At 39.5% G+C, this 22,368-nt stretch overlaps 1 protein-coding gene across 10 annotated transcripts in view; it reads left to right on the plus strand.

The window, feature by feature from the left end:
* Positions 1–22,368, plus strand: part of IPCEF1 (interaction protein for cytohesin exchange factors 1) — a 183,154-nt gene that overhangs the window by 40,524 nt on the left and 120,262 nt on the right. For 8 of the 10 annotated variants that reach the window (XR_004476519.2, XM_033404489.2, XM_033404524.2 and 5 more), the window contains one exon: positions 14,447–14,490. The gene's annotated coding sequence lies outside the window, so the exon portion shown is untranslated. Of the gene's footprint in view, positions 1–120; positions 293–14,446; positions 14,491–22,368 lie in introns of all 10 variants that reach the window. The other 2 variants (XM_033404499.2, XM_033404511.2) reach the window with 1 other exon arrangement.

Genomic DNA, 22,368 nt, shown 5'->3' on the forward strand with positions numbered 1-22,368 from the left:
GATACGGTGGGCAAGTTCCCAGGTTAATGTTATAACTTTATGTGGTGCTAGGAGATTAGCAGAGAGCCATCGGTAAGTAACTGTCTATGGATTTGGTCAACTTGGCCTCTTGTTTTTCAGGATCTCTGGCTTCATCTCCAGCTACTGACTCTACCAGATTAGGAATCTCCTAATGTAAACAGAACTTCATTCAAGATATCGAAATGGTTCTTCATTCTTTTTTTTTTTTTTGAAGAAAACTACCTGGGCCTCACTCCAGAAGCACTAACTTAGAATCTCCAGAAACAACGAGGTCCGAGAACCTGTTTTTTAAAAACTTTTATTTATTTATTTATTTATTTATTTATTTTTGGCTGTGTTGGGTCTTCGTTGCCGCACGCAGGCTTTTCTCTAGTTGCGGCGAGTGGGGGCTGCTCTTCGTTGCGTTGCACGGGCTTCCCATTGCGGTGGCTTCTCTTGTTGCGGAGCACAGGCTCTAGGCGTGCGGGCTTCAGTAGTTGTGGCTCACAGGCTCTACAGCACAGGCTCAGTAGTTGTAGCGCACGGGCTTAGTTGCTCCGCAAAATGTGGGATCTTCCTGGACCAGGGCTCGAACCCGCATCCCTTGCATTGGCAGGTGGATTCTCAACCACTGTGCCACCAGGGAAGTCCTCTTCATTCTTTTTTTCATTTGTTCAATGTTTGCTAATGTCCTATGTGATGGGCTAAGACTTGGGAAGGAAAAGATAAATGAGATGCCAACCTTCCCCTCAAGAGACACTTGGGTAAGGGCTGACAGACATGAACATGGACTTGTATATGCTCCTAAGACAATGTGACAGTGCTGTCACACAGCTTCATTCAAACCTGATGGGAACTTATTAAGAATGACTACAGTTGTTAGCTTGCTGATCAACACTGACTGCAGATGATAACTACGTGTTTTGAAGGTGATCTATATAATTGGGTGTTTGAGAGTTAAACAAACAGGAGAATAAAGGAACATGGGGAAAGGGAGGAAATGATTATTAGGCATCTAACTGAGTAAATTCATGAGAATTATGCCACTTCATCCTCACAAACACCCTGAGTCCTAAATTGTAATCACTAAACAGATGGAGGAATTGAGAGTTGGTATGAACAGTAGTTTCCCCAAAGTCCCACACAGCTAGCTGGAGGCAGAAGCAGGATTTCAATACGTGTTCAGAGTCCTTCCACCATGTGGTGTGGTTACAGCTAAATGAGACAAATAAAGCATGGGTGAAAGAGGAAGTGGGAAAACTGGGCTTTGCTGCCTCTGTGAAAATGAGTGAGTGACTCAGAGATTTCTGACAGCAGGACCCACGGTTTGTGTAGTCAAGGTCTGTAAATATTTCAGTTACTAGATTAAGGAGATTTTAACTCAACAGCAGAAGCTTGCTGTCAGCCAAAAACTGCAATGAGCGTTTCTTTGAGCTGGTATATAGACATACCTTGATGATTTACACAGAAAACCAAATGTAGCTGAACCTCATTTATTTGGAAATTATCTATACCATAAGCTCACACATCCAACACACAGCAAAGAATCAGCAAATAAGTAAAACTCTGTGAATACTCAAGTAGATATCATAAACAACAAATAGTAAATCTCATGCACTGTAGTTTTATAACATTCAAAACGCCCTCAAGCCCTCAATCTCTTCATTACTGCATATCTGGCTTCCAAATCTATTGGAGCATACAAGAATTTCTTCATTAGGATTACTGAAAACAGGAAGAAATAATGTCTGACAAGAAAGGATTAGACCAAAAATAGAAGAAGCAGCTGTAAGAACTCAAACATCTCGGCATCAACTCAAATTATGGTCAGAGACCCTCAGTGGATCCTGGGGATTACCCTTTGTCACCTGAAAAAAAATGCAGATTTAAGAGTTGAGAGTTATGTTTTATTCAGCAGACATTCTGAGGACTTCAAGCTCAGGAGACAGGACTCTCAGATCACTCTGAGGGATTGCTCCAAAGAGGCAAGGTGGGGAACCAGGATATATAGGAGTTTTTGCAACAAAGACCAGGTAGTCAGAACATTGAAAGTTTACTGTTAACTAAAGAAAACCAGGTATCTCAAATTAAGGAATTTAGCGCTTTTATATTTATGGGAAGATGCGAGAGTCTGGGCTCACTGAAATCATTCCTTTGATGAGCACCTCGGCTCTCTGGGGCCAGTATCCTGTTCTTTCTTATCCTGAGTCTCCTCAGCATTCAGCAGACTGTTAGATGGCGGGCATCCTGTTTCCATCCTGAGTTCCCTCAGGGCTCACCGTAGGGGAAGCTGTAATGTGATGGCTCGATGGCTGCAACATCCTTTGTTTACTGATACGGCAGGCGGCATTCTTAGTTCACACCTGTAATACGCTCATGCAAGAAAGTGGATGGTTTCAATGTTGACCCAGAGTCACCAATATAAGGTTAAATTAATTTGGAGCTACTTTCTAAGTACATAGGAGGTATATAGTATAATACATTCAGTTGTGTAAAATAACTAACATGAAAAAAGTATCATGGCTTAAAAGGTAAGAAATCAGACATCTGGAAAACTTACTAGTTATGCAAAGGGATGCATGCACAGAGGAGCAGGTGCCTTATCATTTAACTATGAACTTCAATTTCCAGATACAGCTTTCACTGGAATAGGGGCAGGTGGCCCAGGTATAATACCCTCCTGTTGGCCTGAAAGAGAGAGAAAGGATAAACTCCACCATTGCAGGGACCCACCATGCTGCCTCACTCCCCACTTCCGGTGGTAGTTGCAGCACAGAGTACTGGGGGTGAGAGCAAATCTGCCCAGTCGGTCCTGACTCCCTCTCCTGATAAATGAATTTGGGAAGCAGGAACAAAGGCCCGTGCCCGTGGCCTTTGTGGCGTGGTGTCACCACATGTATATGCTTCCCCCCAACACACCCACACAATCACATGCACTCCATTGTATCAGGTCCTAGTTGTGAATGTCACAACAGTAACTAAAGATAATTTTCAAGTGTGTGTTGAGTAATCAAACGGACAGCCTTTTGTTTTAGTTCCTTATTCTTGCCCTACTCCAGTTGTGCTAAAAGTACCAAAGGGTCTGATAAAGATTCAAAAGAAGGCTGACTCACAAGGGAAAAAAAAAAAAAAAAGGAAGGGGCTTGGATAATGTCTTAACGTGACTGAGTCAAATGTACTGCTTCTTAAGAGATGTTCAAAATGTTAAGTCAACTGTCTGTCTCTCTCAGTCATAGAAATGCTGACCCAAAGGTTCACAAATGTGAAATGTCTTTTCAGAAGTTATAAATGCAGACTTAAGGAATGGATTTATTGCATGGGGGCTGATTGTGACCTTTATTGTCAAAGGGACTACGAGACTGTGCAGCTTCTAATATTCCCTCTTATTTAGAAGAGAATGCCACTGTTCTTTAATTAAGAGAAACCACCATTCTCTAGTCATAGTATAGCTCTCACTAAGATATTTGCAAACACTCTGTAAAATGCTGCCTAAACACTTCGTGTTTTTCAGAGTTTTGACTTCTTTAATGGCTGGCACACCCTTGGCAGTCTGAAGAAGCCCTATGGACTCCTTTTCAGAATAATGTTTTTAAATGTATAAAACAAAACACAAAGGATTACAAAGAAACCAAATATATAAAAATATAATAATCAAAAAATGTATGATATAGTAATATATGTGCTTCTTTATTAATGCATTAAATAACAATCTAGCAGCAAGTCTGGTGACGTTTGAATACTGATAAGGAGCATAAATTATATTTGCAGATACCTTCAACAATGATACAGGAGATGAGAATACCTCATTTTGTTTCTATGGGAAACAAAATCACAGATGCCGATAAAACTTTGGTGGTTTATTGCCAGTATTTATATTAGAAGGAAATGTTAAGTTTCAGTTAGAGATCAGTGAAAATGAAGATATATTTTCCCCATGTAAGTGTACAGACTCCCTGAATTCTGTTCACAGGACCCTTGGACCCCCAAGTGAAGGACCCCTGGAATAGGAAAATCATTTTCATAGGATTATGAGCATTGTTGAGATAAAATTACTTCAAATAAATATTTGTATACAATTCCTGATACAGTTATGAACATTTATTTTTTATTTATTTTATTTTTTTATTGTTTTCTTTTGCGGTACGTGGGCCGCTCACTGTTGTGGCTTCTCCCGTTGCGGAGCACAGGCTCCGGACGCGCAGGCTCAGTGGCCATGGCTCATGGGCCCAGCCGCTCCGCGTCATGTGGGATCTTCCCGGACAGGGACACGAACCCGTGTCCCCCGCATCGACAGGCGGACTCTCAACCACTGCGCCACCAGGGAAGCCCTGAACATTTATATTTTTAATTCTCAAATGGAAATGTCATTCATTCATTCATTTATATTCTTCCTTATAAACTGCCTTATTTTTGAAAGGATTTGAGGCAAATTGCATATATACATACAGCAAAATGCAATAAAATTACAAGATTGTGGATGTGAAAAAAAAAAAGAAAAGGTTGGTATGAAATGTAAAAGGTGTTTTGGAGTAAAGTTAATATACAAAGTGTATGTGGGAAAGTTCTAGACCTTTACTAGAGTACAATGGCAAATTTGATTCTAAGTTTAACATTCAATGCGAAGAGTAAAAAACAATTAGTTATAGATTCATGATCACACCTCCTGAGATGCCAAACTCTTTCTCTACTAAAACTAGAGAAAAAATTATTCTATAGGCTTTGCCTTGTAATGACTGCCTTAGCTTGAGCTGTTATGGCAAAATACCATAGACAGGGTGGCTTAAACAACAGACAAGTATTTGTCACAATTCTGGTGGCTGGGAATTCCCAAATCAAGGTGCCAGCATGGCTGGGTTCTGGTGCGGGCTCTCTTCCTGGTTTGCAGACGGCCACCTTCTTGCTGTGTCTTCACAGGGTGGACAGAGAGTGATCTCTCTCTTTTCTTTTCTTCTCTAAGGACGCTAAACCCATCATGAGGTTTCTACCTTCATGACCTTTGAAAGGCCCATCTCCAAATACTTTTACATTGGAGTTTAGGGTCTCAACATCTGGATTTTGGGGGCAACACCATTCAGTCCATAGCAATGATACACTGAGGAATGAAATTAACAGTACTTTTGAAAACTTCCCTTGTTTTATTGGGCTATTTCTTATAATTTCTCAGTGTAAATTACCAACATATGTTTCTACTGGCCCAACTACATGTAGAAATGGATTTTAAACTATCTAGTGTAAATTTTTTTAACCTTTTGGAGGTATAAAGTATTATTTATTTACTTTTAGTACCACCTCCTTGGAGGTACTTATTCTTGAAATGTAGATTAGTCATTATTAATTTTTACATGTCATGGACCACTTTGAGACGCTGATGAAAGCTATAAATGCAGACACACATTAAATTCTGCATTCAATTTCAGGGAATCACAGACCTCCTGAGTTCTCAGTACTCTGAGAAAAAATAACTCTGCAATATAGAGTAATAGATATGCCTTTAATCATATTATATAAATATTGTTTACTGTAACTGAGCATTTGACATGGATTGAGAACCAGCCAGTTGGATTTAACGCTTTTGGCAAGCATGGGAGTGCAGCTATTCTATGATGCAGATTAAACAAATGCTTTAATAACTTGGAGAATAGGAAAGCTGCAAGCACATTTAGCTAAATATAATGCTAATATTTCAAGGTTGGAGGGATGCCTGGATCATATAGCCTGAATTCTTATACCCAAGATTCTCATGCCCTTTGGAAACATCACAAATCTCTAGCTACCACCATTTCATGGTCCCAGGATGACGACCCAAATATGGTCACAGTCCCCAATTCCTCCCCTCAACCCCTCCTCCCATCATGTATGAGTTGAGACCAAGCTGTAATGTATCAGTTGAGACCAAGCTCTAATGTGAGAAATCAGAGATAAACAGGGTGGACCCAGATTTTGTAAGACCCAAAGCTTATACAATTTCGAGGGTCCTTTTTAGGAAATATGATACAAACTTACAAAGACAAAGTTGTAAAGAAACTCAGTATTTAAAAGACATGACAGAAATGACAATAAATTTCAAAATTTAAAAAGCTCACAAAATACCAGAAATAGCACATTAGTCAGAAAAACAGGATCGTTTAAAAATTAACTGCTTGACATATCTCTAAAATCCTTTCCCCCTACATTTTTAGCTGCATGTTTTTTGTTGCCTCTTCACATGATAATGATTTTATAGTCATTTTTCTTGAGAGAACATAGAAAGGTAATCCAGTCTGTCTAGCATAAGTTGATCAGAATTGTTTTTTATTGATTGTTCAGAAAAACCTCTTTGCCTTCACAGTTTATTGCTGGTAATGTAAAATTTTAGGATTTCTCTTTCAAGTTTCTTTCACCTGTGACCTATAAAATTAGGAAGAATTCCCCCCAAACTTACTTCTGGTTCTGTTCATTAGAAACCCTGTCTCCCTCCACTACCCATAGGCACAGGGAGACACATGACCTGTTTACATTGTAATATGATCTCTGGTCCTGAGCCATCATATCACTGTGCCAGGTGAATTGGCCAATGGAAAGTAGAGTGTCACTGGAAGTTATTACCACACTTGACAGCTGGCTATAACCTAACTGTACAAAGAAGAGATTGTAAGAAACATAAATATATCCTGGTAACTACAAAGCAGGTATATCCCTCCTTATATGCCTGCTGTTTGAAATCATAGGCCACAGCTCACCCTCGTGAGAGCTTTTTTGTTCTCCTCTCTCACAGCCTACTCCAAGGGCTGTCTACATATGGCTGTGGCTGTCTTTGCAGCACCTCCATAGAGCCTTCTAGTAAGATTCCTTAGAGTTCAGGCTCAAGAGAGCAGGCCAAGAAAAGAAGGAGGAGGACAATTTTTCTTACCATATCTCAGAATCTCAGTTTTTCCAAGTTTGTAGACATGGGAAGTATATGCCGTCTTCCGGGAAGATCTCATTCCCAGTTGCAGGGGTATGATCTTACCACAGGTCCCAATAAGACAAATATCTCAGAACACACCAGCCTAAGATCAGAATGGGAAAAAGCCACTTGGAACAGTATGGGATTTATTTCAATTCACAGATGAAAGGGTGTTTAAGGCCATAGACACACAGACCATAGCATATGGCTTCAGTGATTTTAACCTGGAAGATCTAGAACCATATGATCATTTCAACGCTAAAACTCTTAGTTCAGCACACATGGACTATTTTAATTCATTGATGTAATTTTCTGGTGACTGCCCCAAGATAATTAGCTACAAAATATAGGCTTTGGTAATTGGTCGAGTTAACTTGTTTTATAGATACATTGACTATAAGCAGATTACATGAGAAGCTACGTCTAACAAAGATGCTCACTTTGGGTTTAGAATTGTTGATCTGTAGTCTTCTTTTCAGGGGTCAGGTATCAAGGCAACTTCTCCATTAAAGCCACTCGTAGCTTGCAACAATAAAAGCTATTGTTTCGAATACAAGAATTCTTATTTTATTACGAAGGGAAGTGTCTATTTCATCCAAGAGAAGAGTGAGTTGTAAAGGCATGAAACGTCTGCTTCTTCAAAGCCTATGGGAAGCACCATGTTTATGTTTTTGACTTTGTATTTTTGGGGGAGTATCTACTTTGCTTGTTTAAGAGAAAAAGCCACTTCTCTCAATACCTATGTTCAAATAAGTTGGAAATAAATATTTTCAGAGACTCAGTTGAAGAATCAGAATAAATAAGAACACTCTGCTTGTGTTTAACCTAAAATATCCTCTGCTTTGGACTTTACCCACAAAGAGGCCAAACCTGCATTTTATTGTATTTTTTAATTTTTTTTACTTTTTGGCCACACCACGTGGCACGTGGGAACTTAGTTCTCTGACCAGGGGTCGATCCCGTGTCCCGTGTTGTGGAAGCTCGGAGTCTTAACTGCTGGACCACCAGGGAAGTCCCGGCTGCATTTTATTTTTAATGGAGATGCAGAGGAGCTGTTTTTTCTTTCTGGGAAGGAATACATAACACTAGAAATCATAGTGGGAGGAACGCCCTCCTCCAGGCATGGAGGCTTAGAAAATGAGCAGTGAGGTTGTAGACCAGAAGCATAATACATCTGCATTAGCTTCAACTGATTTATAACAATTCTAGATATGGGTTTTCATTTTTCATGTAGTAATCCAACTATGAATTTTATAAATTATTCAGACATAGAATAATGAGAATAGTATAGAGTCACAATTTTCAAAAGAATTAAAAAACATTTTTTTCAAAGTCATGGAACCTTTTCTTGGAATGAAAGTATGGCCTGCAGTTCAAGGTGAAACCAGTAAGTGTGGACTTGCTAAGCTCACCCAGGCTGTCTGCATCCTCCTTGGTCTCTTCTCCCTGCCTAGAACTCTGCCTGCTCTTGGGCATAGAGCAGGTACGCAAGTTCATGAAGCTCTCATGGGAGGATTGCTTGTTCAAGGTTTCAGAAGGAGAACCACTGACAATAGCATTTTAAGGCAGGGATGATTCACAACCTTACTGTGAAAGAAATAGTATTTCCTGAGAACTTTTGGGGGTGAATACTGCAATAGATAGAAACACTGGCAATCTTTCTTCCTTAGATTACACATGTGTGTGTTTGTGAGAGGCTGACCCTGGTAACCTGAGTAAGAATTACTCATTTTCTATCGAAAGGAGAAGAGACCCTTCATGGTTCTTCATTCTTTAAAGGAAGGCCGCCCTGTATTTCCTTTGCTCTCTTTGGGTTTGTGTCATTTTTTCAGTTGAATTAACTGGGCACAGTCTGTTTCTTGAATGCACAAATAAAAATATCTTCTTGATTGGAGATGATATAATTGACTATAATAACTCATGAAATGTTCGTGAAGTTAAAGTTAAGCCGCCGGCTTAAATTTGCTTTGTTAGTAATAAGACGTTCTCTACAAACCAAATTTAAAAAGATATTTTGGGGACAATTTGAGAAATTGTTAAATCAAAGTGGTGTGCATATGAAATATCATTGTAATATGTTTTCTAATATGACCTCAAAGTTTTTCCTAAGAAGAATTTTCTATAGTTCTCTAACATAGAGCCAGATGATCCTGAATCCCACGTTTTTCAGTGAATTTTGAGTGAAACAATCTTTGCTTTCTGTCATGATGCAGCTTTTTTCCCCAAAGAACACAGAAATGTTAAACAATGCATATTTGAGACGGCGCCAATCCTTGAGCCTTGTAAGTTACTGGTCTTGTTCTCGAAAGCACTTCTGTGTTTACGTGCTGGTTTCAAATGCTGAGAATGTCCATGTGGACTTTTACATTATTCTGTACCCTAGGACCTCCTGCTCAACAGCTGAGATAAGAAAAGAATGCTCTTGAGAGCTTTAGGGTGCTGTCCAAAATCTCGTATATGCCTGATAAAGTTAGTGGAATGTCAGGGTCTCTGCTGTGATTAAAAGATCTAAATGTGACTTGTCACGTAGCTCAAATATTAGCTCTAATCCCCATTCGCGCAGAGCTCTAATTTTAGGCTCTGTAGACCCAAAGCTGTATATGTAGAATATCCCTTGTTACATTACAGAGTTTCCAAATGGATACAAGAAAACGGAGCAGGAATACACAAGTTAAGAGCGGGTATCTCTGGAGTTTGGGCTTATGGGTGACTTTTGTTTTCTTTTTTCAACTTTTTTTCTTTTGCATTTTAAAGTTTAAAACAATGCAAATATGTATTGTTTTAATATCAAAAATTTCATTTTCTGAAAAGTAGAATAGATGCTGGAGTTATTGGCAGAGCCAACCTTGGAGTAAGGACATGGTGAACAAGGGTCCCGAAGACACCTTGTTCCTTCCAACACTCAATACTAGGCACCATGTCAGACGTGCCTGTCAACTTTGGGTTTAAAAACATGCTTATGGTAGAGGTGGTGAATCAGGAGTCTGCTCTTGCAAGAAGTACCAAACAACTAGAAATGTAGTGACTCTAGACCAATAGGGAAGAGAAGGGGAAAGCGTCTTGTATAACCTGCGTTTAGCATGTGCATCCCATCCTTCCATCCCTCCCTCCCAGCATCGGGAGGTGGGTGGGAGGTCCCTGGCAGCCTCTTCTCCTTTAATGTTCCTTTGTCTTTAAACCACTGATGCGGATATTTACGAATTAGCATTGTAGGTGGAATACACATTTTTGTCAGTGAGAGGTACAGAAGGGGAGTCTTTCTAGGTGCAGGAGGTGACACAAATGAACCTGCAGTCATGGGAGTTTCTGGGGAGCGTGATGGTGCTTTAGGGAGGGCAGACATAGGTAAAATATGTGGTTTTGGTTTCTGGGAGAAGCAGAATAAGGAATGATAAAGCTGAGAAGGGACTTTTGTGTTTCGTGTTTGCCTGTCTTCTTTATATCCGCTTCTGTGGCAGCTTCTTTCCCTGGCCTCCCATGCCTGGCCTCCTGCCGCCCTCTGGCTGGTCAGAGACCTAAAATAACACACCATCAAATTGCTGTCTTCCCCTTTCTTTTCTTTCTCCCCGTGCTTCCCTTCATTCTCATCAAATGTACATAGAGTTGACAGCATATCAATAATCAAAGCACAGGAAAGTTTGAGAGTCATGAACTTTACCTCCTTCATGTAGCTAATCATTTGGAATGTAGTCTCTCGAACCATGTCAGGATGAGACTTGGCCAACACAACTGGCAAAGTTAGGCTGCAGCCAACCAACCGCTCATACACGTGTGCATGTCACAGCAGGGTCACTCCTGGCTGGCTGAGAGCATTTGGTGAACAGCCAAGTAGCTTCAGAAAGGACTCAGAGGCATGACCAGGTGCACTGCATGGGGTCCAAGAACCCTGGGAAAGAGGGGCTAAACTTATCTGCAGTTTTGGTTTAGACATGGCAGACTTGACTGATGGACAGAAGGCTTCCAAAAGGACCTGGACTAGAGGGAGAGCCCTGGGTGCCTGGCAAAAGCTAAGATGAGGGAAGTCTGGCAGCATGGGAGGAAGCTGGGCTGTGGGTACAGAGTTTCCTAACCCAGATCCTTCCTGTTCTCTACCCCTCCCTGCACAATCACTCTTCTAGGGTGTCTGTGGGTTCTGGAGGGAGAGAGATACGGTCAAAGGAAAGCATATGTCACTGTGGAGAGTGCTCATCAAAGTACTGATCAGAAACAGGTGTGTGTGTGTGAGTGTGTGTGTGTGTGTGTGTGTGTGTGTGTGTGTGTGTGTGTGTGTGTTGGTGGGCGTGTCTAGAGGAGGTTGGGGTAGTGCAGGCAGCCTCCGATGAGCATTGGGGTGGTAGCTGTTCACAGAGCAGAGGATGCCAGCCAGAGCTGCATCTTTCAGGGCAGTCGTCTTCATCTGTAAAATGGGAATAAAGACAGCACCAACTTCACAGAGTTGTGAAAACTAAATGATTAATGCGTGTACAGCATTTGACATACGCCAGCACAAACAAAGTGATAAACAGCGTTTAATAAACGTTGGCTATTGTTATTTTCATCATCGTTGCTTTTGTGAGATCCCTTCTCTCTGCTTATCTTCTGCTTATTTTCAAGTGGTTGCATAGTTTGATTTTATGTGATGCAATAAAACGGATTTTGCCAGTGTTTTTGTTTTTAATCAGAGAAATTACTTCTCGGGATGTAATAGAAAAGGGTTAGATTACACCTTAAGTACATTGAACTTGAGCAAAGTTTTAAAAATGATTGTGGCATCTCCAAGTTGCATTTTTACTGAATAAAAAAATTAGGCACGAATGTCATTCTTTTTGCTCTAAGAAGATCGTGGGAATAACTAATAACACTTGGTAGAGGTTAATATAGTATTTAAGGTAGTAATTTTAACAGTTTTGAACTCATTTTTAAAGACATAATTGGAATACTTTTCAATAGACATCAGTCTTTATTTCTTAGGAAATTACAATGATTAACTGCAGGTAGCTTCTCTTATTGTTATTTGAAGACAATAGGAGTCTGTTGAGGGTTGGTGGGGCACAAAATGAATGATACATGTTTTAGTAAAGACTTCACTGCTGAAACATTTTTCATCACTCTTTTTGTCTGCCTACAATTTATGTATTCAAGGCATAGTCTTCAAATGCAGCTTTCTTTACTGTATTTGGCCTAGAAAATGAATTTAAGTGAAGGAGAAGAATAATGCTTTTCCTAGGGCTAAGATATAGATTTTTCTTTTGAGGGGCTATAGATTTTTTTTTCCTCAAAAGAAAATGATGTTACACTTGCAGAACTCTGTGAAAGTTGAAAAGAGAATTTTGTTCCTTTTGTTCCTGCTTTGGGTGTTTTCAGGATTCTGCTTCTGCTTCCTTATGAAACTGTGCACTAGACAAGGACAAGAATATCACTCTCATTATTCAGGCATTTGAAATTACTCTTTTCCTTTGAAATGAGATATTCAAATCATTGAGTGTTAGAGAAATTGTGCATGGGTGTTAGAATAAATGGATCTTGATCTGTCCTCTCAGCATGAGGCTTTCTGGAGGTGGTAAAGTGGTTTTAATCAGTGGAAAATAGCACCCGATTTCTACAAGATCTTCCCAAGCTCAAAATGATTTAGATAGTAATCTGAGTCTGAATACCACCCAGATAAGCATCTGCAGTCACATTTACCTGGACGTGGGTGGCATTGCTTTTTAAATTTCAGTATTACTATAAAAGTTGTCTGGCTTTTACCCCTGTCAGTTCTCTTGATTTAGAGGTTGGGAAAACTTCTTTGTGCTCTTTCTGGCTGGAATGTCTAGTTAGAGATTCATTCTGCTGGCTGTGATCAAGTTACATACACTGATACCCCAAATTTTCTTGATTTGGCCCTCAACTAAACAATACCAGGACTGTGAGGTCCAACAGTAAAAAGAAAAATTTTAAAACGAATTTAATATACTATGGAGTTCTTGTACAAATGCTAATTACTACAATGTGAAACAATGCTGTTTTCACTGTTTTGGGAAGTAGAAATCTTGTTCCGGGGAGAAAGAAAGAGCTGGTTTATTACTAGGTACGCTAAGTGCAAAGACAAACTTGAACAGAAGTCAATGACTTGGCGTCCAGTACAGCTAACATTCATCTACTTTTACATTGTTTCTGGTGAACTATTATAATTTCAAATCATTATAGTTGGAAAATATTTAGATAAAACATAATGTCACATTACTTTTCAATTTAAAATAACAAAACTGGAACTTTAAGCCACACAGTGTGAACAATGTGGAGTGCAGGTTGTAGGAGAGAAAAAACGATGTCTAGATGTATTTGACATGAAAATAGAGGGTTTTTTACTGCAGTATGATATTTACAGTATCTTTATACTTAAATTTTGGCCACAGAAGTAGTCTTACTGGTTATATACACTTGGATAGATTTCCATCCAAAAAGAAAAGATGATTAAAACCACCTACCTTGGGACTTCCCTGGTGGTCCAGTGGTTAAGACTTCACCTTCCAATGCAGAGGTTGCGGGTTCGATCCCTGGTCAGGGAGCTAAGATCTCACATGCCTTGTGGCCAAAAAACCAAAACATAAAACAGAAGCAATATTGTAACAAATTCAATAAAGACTTTAAAAAATGGTCCACATCAAAAACTCTTAAAAAAAATACCTACCTCACTCAGCCATAAAAACGAATGAAATAATGCCATTTGCAGCAACGTGGATGGACCTAGAGATTATCATACTAAGTGAAGTCAGACAGAGAAAGATAAATATCATATGATAATACTTATATGTGGAACATAAAAAAAATACATATGAACTTACTTACAAACCAGAAATATTCTCACAGACATAGAAAACAAACTTATGTTTACCAAAGGGGAAGGGGGGGAGGAATTAATTAGGAGCTTCAGATTAAAATGTGCACATTACTACATATAAAGTAGATAAACAACAAGGACCTAGTGTATAGCACAGGGAACTCTGCTCAATATTCTATAATAACCTATGTGTGAAGAGAATCTAAAAAAGAATAGATATTTATATAGGTATAACTGAATCACTTTGCTGTACACCTGAAACTAACACAACATTGTAAATCAACTATACTTCAATAAAAAACCATAATATATATCTATACTATAACTGAATCTGTTTGCTGTACGCCTGAAACATTGTAAATTAATTATACTTCAATAAAAAATAAAAATTAAAAAAAAGGAAAAGCGGAAATGTATTTTGAGGAATGTTCAAGAGATTAGAATATTATTTTCATTTTATCTTTTAGAAAATGTTCAATTCTGGGGGAATCTCAGTTTAATGATTTCCTGCTAGCTTACTACCCAAGTTTTCCTGTTTTCTATGAGATACAACTTTCTGTCTCATTCTCCAGGAGAGACACTGGGTAATTATTATGATGAGCAAGTTACTCTTTTGCTGCCTCTTCTTGGGGTTGATGTCGTAGGACTCTGACTTCCTCCCAGGCAGTTGAGTCCTGGCAGAAATCTGATGACCTCTTTCTTGTCTTTTTCTTGCACAGATCAGAAGCAACAGACCTGGAACGAGGAAGTGCCTAACTTTTTGGTATGTAATTGAGAACTCTTCAAAACTAATTCTTTCTTTTGGTGATATTCATGACCTGAACAGCCCGTACTCCACTTTGTTATTCTAATTTGTGAACCAAATTATAATAGTCTAGGTATATTTACCCCGAGGCTAGGATTAATGCAGAGAGAAGCTAATGGTATTCATAAATAACCAACTGTATTTGGTCCTCTGGATTTCCCTTGAAAACGGATTCTTGACGGCGATTACATTTCAGTAGGAGAGCTGCTTAGTAAAGCAATTTATTTATGGAATTATCTTGTTTGAGCCCCTTAGTGGTCAGGGACATACCAAACTGTCAAAGTACCATAGAACTATAATTATGTGAAGAATCTATTTTATAAGCAACTATGGGTTTAGATGCCCATATGTAAATTGAAAGTTCTAGAAATGAGGCGTTTACTAATATAAATTTACTAAGGACTATAATGAAATATTTATATTTAGTAATTATTATATCAATATAAAAGTAAAATAATCTTAAGATGTTCTCATCTTTAAAGTTCATCCCTAATGAGCTAGGTAAGACTGGAGTTCTACAAATATGTATCTAATTTTTCTCATTATTCCTTTAATTTCCTGTTTATAAAATGATTCAAAAAGAATGTCTTAGTTCCTCACTGGGACACCTATCACTTGTTTAGTTTAACTCTGCTTATAACTTGCCAGAGAATACAAGAGAAGCATTCTTTTCATAGCTATCTATCAAGAATACCTTCTTTTGTGACTCCATGGATATAATGAAATAGTAGTAATTTTTCAGAAAATATTAGTATATTAATTCAAGAGCTATTATTTTTCTATGAAGCGAAGAAACAATAGTAATAATAATCACTTTTCTCCCCAGTATGTACTTTCTACCACTTCCAATTACCTAGCAACTGCCTTTGAAACTTTGTTACTCATGACCCATTAGTCACCATCATTTTTTTTTAATATCTTAATAGGAGTATAATTGCTTTACGATGGTGTGTTAGTTTCTGCTTTATAACTAAGTGAATCAGCTATACATATACATATACCCCCACATCTCCTCCCTCTTGCGTCTCCCTCCCACCCTCCCTATCCCACCCCTCTAGGTGGTCACAAAGCACTGAGCTGATCTGTCTGTGCTATGTGGCTGCTTCCCACTAGCTATCTATTTTACATTTGGTAGTGTATATGTGTCCATGCCACTCTCTCACTTCGTCCCAGCTTACCCTTCCCCCTCCCCACAGCCTCAAGTCCACTCTCTACGTCTGAGTCTTTATTCCTGTCCTGTCCCTAGCTTCATCAGAACCTTTTTTTTTTTTTTTTTTTAGATTCCATATATATGTGTGAGCATACGGTATTTGTTTTTCTCTTTCTGACTTACTTCGCTCTGTATAATGGACTCTAGGTCCATCCACCTCACTACAAAAACTCAATTTTGTTTCTTTTTATGGCTGAGTAATATTCCACTGTATATATGTGCCACATCTTCTTTATCCATTTATCTGTCGATGGACACTGAGGTTGCTTCCATGTCCTGGCTATTGTAAATAGAGCTGTAATGAACATTGTGGTACATGACTCTTTTATTTTATTTTATTTTTTTTGCGGTACACGGGCCTCTCACCGTTGTGACCTCTCCCATTGTGGAGCACAGGCTCTGGACGCGCAGGGTCAGTGGCCCTGGCTCACGGGCCTAGCTGCTCCGCGGCATGTGGGATCTTCCTGGACCGGAGCATGAACCCGTGTCCCCTGCATCGGCAGGTGGACTCTCAACCACTGCGCCATCAGGGAAGCCTGACTCGTTTTGAATTATGGTTTTCTCAAGGTATATACCCAGTAGTGGGATTGCGGGGTCGTATAGTAGTTCGATTTTTAGTTTTTTAAGGAACCTGCATATGGTTCTCCATAGTGGCTGTATCAATTTACATTCCCACAAACAAGGCAAGAGGGTTCCCTTTTCTCCACACCCTTTATAGTATTTATTGTTTGTAGATGTTTTAATGAAGGCCATTTTGACTGGTGTGCGGTGATAACTCATTGTAGTTTTGATTTGCATTTCTCTAATGATTAGTGATGTTGAGCATCCTTTCATGTGTTTGTTGGCAATCTGTATATCTTCTTTGGAGAAATGTCTGTTTAGGTCTTCTGCCCATTTTTTGATTGGTTTTTTTTTTTTTTTTTTTTTTTGATATTGAGCCTGCATGAGCTGCTTGTAAACTTTGGAGATGAATCTTTTGTCACTTGCTTCATTTGCAAATGTTTTCTCCCATTCTGAGGGTTGTCTTTTCGTCTTGTTATGGTTTCCCTTGCTGTGCAAACGCTTTTAAGTTTCATTAGGTCCCATTTGTTTATTTTTGTTTTTATTTCCATTACTCTAGGAGGTGGGTCAAAAAGGATCTTGCTGTGATTTATGTCATAGAGAGTTCTGCCTATGTTTTCCTCTAAGAGTTTTATAGTGTCTGGCCTTACATTTAGGTCTTTAATCCATTTTGAGTTTATTTTTGTGTGTGGTGTTAGAGAGTGTTCTAATTTCACTCTTTTACATGTAGCTGTCCAGTTTTCAAAGCACCACTTATTGAAGAGGCTATCTTTTCTCCATTGTATATTCTTGCCTCCTTTATCAAAAGTAAGGTGACCATATGTGTGTGGGTTTATCTCTGGGCTTTCTATCCTGTTCCATTAATCTACATTTCTTTTTTTGTGCCAGTACCATACTGTCTTGATTACTGTAGCTTTGTAGTATAGTCTGAAATCCAAGAGCCTGATTCCTCCAGCTCCGTTTTTCTTTCTCAAGATTGCTTTGCCTATTCGGGGTCTTTTGTGTTTCCATACAAATTGAGCAACCTTTTGTTCTAATTCTGTGAAAAATGCCTTTGGTAGTTTGATAGGGATTGCATTGAATCTGTAGTTTGCTTTGGGTAGTATAGTCGTTTTGACAGTGTTGAATCTTCCAATCCAAGAACGTGGTATATCTCTCCATCTGTTTGTATCATCTTTAATTCCTTTCATCAGTGTCTTATGGTTTTCTGCATACCGAAAACTTTTGTCTTTTTTCTCCTTAGGTAGGTTTATTCCTAGGTATTTTATTCTTTTTGTTGCAGTGGTAAATGGGAGTGTTTCATTAATTTCTCTTTCAGATTTTTCATCATTACTGCATAGGAATGCAAGAGATTTCTGTGCATTAGTTTTGTATCCTGCTACTTTACCAAATTCATTGATTAGCTCTAGTAGTTTTCTGGTAGCATCTTTAGGATTCTGTATGTCTAGTATCATGTCATCTGCAAACAGTGACAGCTTTACTTCTTTTCTGATTTGGATTCCTCTTATTTCTTTTTCTTCTCTGATTGCTGTGGCTAAAACTTCCAAAACAATGTTGAGTAATAGTGGTGAGAGTGGGCAACCTTGTCTTTTCCTGATCTTAGTGGAAATGGTTTCAGTTTTTCACCATTGAGGATGATGTTGGCTGTGGGTTTGTCATATATGGCCTTTATTATGTTGAGAAAAGTTCCCTCTATGCCTACTTTCTGGAGGATTTTTTATCATAAATGGGTGTTGAATTTTGTTGAAAGCTTTTTCTGCATCTATTGAGATGATCATATGGTTTTTCTCCTTCAATTTGTTAATATGGTTTATCACATTGACTGATTTGCATATATTGAAGAATCCTGCGTTCCTGGGATAAACCCCCTTGATCATGGTGTATGACCCTTTTAATGTGCTTTTGGATTCTGTTTGCTAGTATTTTGTTGAGGACTTTTGCATCTATGTTCATCAGTGATATTAGCCTGTAGTTTTTGACATCTTTGTCTGGTTTTGGTATCAGGGTGATGGTGGCCTCGTAGAATGAGTTTGGGAGTGTCCCTCCTCTGCTATATTTTGGAAGAGTTTGAGAAGGATAAGTGTTAGCTCTACTTTAAATGTTTGATAGAATTTACCTGTGAAGCCATCTGGTCTTGGGCTTTTGTTTGCTGGAAGATTTTAAATCACAGTCTCAATTTCAGTGCTTGTGATTGGTCTGTTCATATTTTCTATTTCTTCCTGGTTCAGTCTTGGAAGGTTGTGCTTTTCTAAGAATTTGTCCATTTCTTCCAGGTTGTCCATTTTATTGGCACATAGTTGATTGTAGTAATCTCTTATGATCCTTTGTATTTCTGCAGTGTCACTTATTACTTCTCCTTTTTCATTTCTAATTCTATTGATTTGAGTCTTCTCCGTTTTTTTCTTGATGAGTCTGGCTAATGGTTTATCAATTTTGTTTATCTTCTCAAAGAACATGCTTTTAGTTTTATTGATCTTTGCTATCGTTTCTTTCATTTCTTTTTCATTTATTTCTGATCTGATCTTTATGATTTCTTTCCTTCTGCTAACTTTGGGGTTTCTTTGTTCTCCTTTCTCTAATTGCTTTAGGTAAGGGCTCTGGCTCACTCAGGCCGGGGGGAGGGAGAAGCACCAAATGCGGGGTGAACCTGTGGCAGCAGAGGCCAGTGTGATGTTGCACCAACCTGAGGCGCACCGTGTGTTTCCTGGGGAAATTCTCCCTGGATCTCAGGACCCTGACAGTGGCGGGCTGCACAGTCTCCCGGGAGGGGAGGTGTGGATAGTGACCTGTGCTTGCACACAGGCTTCTTGGTGGCTGCAGCAGCAGCCTTAGCATTCTCATGCCCGCCTCTGCTGTCCACGCAGATAGCCGCGGCTCTCGTCCGTCTCTGAAGCTCGTTTAGGCGGTGCTCTGTATCCCCTCTCCTTGCGCACCCCGAAGCAATGGTCTCTCGCCTCTTAGGCAGGTCCAGACTTTTTCCAGGACTCCCCCTCAGCTAGCTGTGGTGCACTGGCCCCCTTCAGGCTGTGTTCATACAACCAACCCCCGTCCTCTCCGTGGGATCTGACTTCCGAAGCTGGAACCTCAGCTCCTAGCCCCCAACCCGCCCTGGCTGGTGAGCAGACAAGCTTCTCAGGCTGGTGAGTGCTGGTCGGCACTGATCCTCTGTGCAGGAATCTCTCTGCTTTGTTCTCTGCACTCCTATTGCTGTGTTCTCCTCTGTGGCTCCGATGCTTCCCCCCTGCCACCCCCCATCTCTGCCAGTGAAGGGGTTTCCTAGTGTGTGGAAACTTTTCCTTCTTCACAGTTCCCTCCCCGAGGTGCAGGTCTGGTCCCTATTCTTTTTTTTTTTTTTTTTTTTTGCGGTACACGGGCCTCTCACTGTTGTGGCCTCTCCCATTGCAGAGCACAGGCTCTGGACGCGCAGGCTCAGCGACCATGACTCATGGGCCCAGCCACTCGGCGGCATGTGGGATCTTCCCGGACCGGGGCATGAACCCGTGTCCCCTGCATCGGCAAGCAGACTCTCAACCACTGCGCCACCAGGGAAGCCCATGGTCCCTATTCTTATGTTTCTGTTTTTTCTTTTGCCTTACCCAGGTACATGGGGAGTTTCTTGCATTTCAGGAAGTCTGAGGTCTTCTGCCAGAGTTCGGTAGGTGTTCTGTAGGAGTTGTTCCACATGTAGATGTATTTCTGATGTATTTGTTGGGAGGAAGGTGATCTCCACGTCTTACTCCTCCGCCATCTTTCAGGTCTCTCCCTGAGAAGATATTTTGATCTCATGATTGATTGTGTGTCTGACTGGATATTGAATTTTATGTAGAAAATTTATTTTCATTTAGAACTTTCAAGGCATTGCTCCAACATCTTTGACATTCCATGTTGCATATGAGAAATCTGATGTCATTCTTATTCTTGTTTCTTTGTAGATAAATACCTTTTTATCCTCTCTGCATACCTTCAAAATTCTGAAATTTCACAAGACATATTCAAATGTACATCTTTAAAAATATGTCTGATTCAGCATTTTGTGGCATAGGAAGATTATTATTTTCCCTCTCTCTCTGAGCTCTGATTCCCACTATTTTGGTTTCATTCTCTATTCTCTCCACCAGGTAACCAAGATGGCTACTGCTAACTCTGGGTTTGCATTGCACTCATGACTAAAATCCCAGAAAAAAGGACAAGTCTTTTTCCTAATTCTCTAGGCAGAATTTCCTGATTAGCCTGAGTAGGTTCATGTGCTCCTTTCTGAATTGGTCATTGTGTCAAAGAGGATAAGTACTTTGATTCATCTATTTCTTATCGCCTCTACTGCTTCTGCTCTGGCTCAAGACATTCTAACATCTTCTCGGGATGACTGTGCGAGCCTCTTAACTGGTTTCTCAATTAATATCCTTGCTCGCATCAGTATTTTGGCTAGAGCCAGAGCTGTTAATGTGTTTGTCAGATCAAAACCCTACAAAGCTTGCCTGGAAAGATTCAAGGGAAGCTAGAGTCTTCAACCATTGCCTAAGAGACCACTAAGATCTAAGAGAGGATACAAGACAGAGGAAGGATGCAGCTTCTGGAAGGCCACACTGACAAATTTGTAGCACGTCATATAGTTAATGAGATGCCTTTGAAACGTTTTTAATTGACATGATCAGATCTTAGAAAGATTTATCTGGTAGCAGTATTAAAGATGAAATGGAGACATACAAACCAAGATAAGGGAGATCCACTAAAGTGGTCTAGGCCGAGTGATGATGGGCTGAACTACACTTTGGAGCAGTGAGAATGAAAGAGAGGTAGATTTATATCAGTGATGTTTATAAAGAAGAATCAGTTGCTCTTTGTTACTCTACATGACCTTAGTTCAGACCTGGCTCTCTCACCTACTAGCTGTATGACCTTAAATAATTTACATAATTCTCAATTCAAATCTCTCCTTGACTTTACAATAATAATATTAATATTAATTCCTAACTCAAAAAAAAAAGACCACCAAGACCAAGTCAGATCTGCATGATCTGACTTCCCATGACCCCTCTGACCTCATCTGCTGCCACTCTCCTTCCGTTGCACCCTCAGCCGTGCTGGCCTCCTTGTTATGCCTCACACATGCCAGACACCTTCCCAGTCCCACTCTGGGGCCACTGCGTTGGCCGTTCCCCAAAGCTGGGCTGCTTCACCCTTGGATAGCCATGGGCTATTTCTTCACCTCTTTCAGGTCTTTACCCTAATATTGGCTATTTAGTGAGTCCATTTCTATCTACCCATTTAAAAATCACAACCCTCTCTAATACTCTCCCCTATTTTATTTTTCCCCATTTATCTCAGTCTAATATACCATTTATTTTACTTACTTATCTTATTAATTATTTGTCTATCCCCATGAAATGTAGGCCCCATGAGGGCAGGAGGTTTTATCTATTGTGTTCAATATTGTATCTTCAGGCTATAAAACTGTCAGCCAATACATATCTGACGAATGAATGAATGATTGGCAAACCTAAGCCATGTGCTTGCTCCTGTTTGGGGCAATGTGGGACCATATGATTGACAGTGCCTCAAGGAGGGGAAGAGGCAATTCCTTGAAGTAAAAGGAGCTGGTCTGACAAAAATTAATAAATAACCAATAAAAGATTCTTCTAGTGAGCTTTCAGAAATGGCAGTCTGTATTAAAAGGGCCTAAGATTAATAGGTGGAAGAAAGCAGCAGATCTGAAACCTGACAGTAATTTTCCAATTTGTTTGATTCTGAATTTTGCATGTATACAGTAGTCCGATATGTTATAATTAGTTTTTAAATGTTAAAGTAATTTTGCCTGGAAAAAATTATGGGGAAAATAATTTTCTCTGATTTTATGAATAATTTATTTCATTTTCAGTTAGATTTTTACTCCCACTGATCAATGTGTGAAAAAATGTTAGACTTTGGCAAAGAATATTTTATTTCTTTCAGGAGAGCAGGTTGCAAGATGGATAATTGGGTAATCTCTCTATATTAGATTTTTTCTTAACTATTTACCTGCATCCAAATGAAAGTTTTTGATGTTAACAGTTTCAGGCTGAATAATT

Source organism: Orcinus orca, chromosome 12, assembly GCF_937001465.1.
Source record: "Orcinus orca chromosome 12, mOrcOrc1.1, whole genome shotgun sequence".
NCBI lineage: Eukaryota > Metazoa > Chordata > Mammalia > Artiodactyla > Delphinidae > Orcinus > Orcinus orca.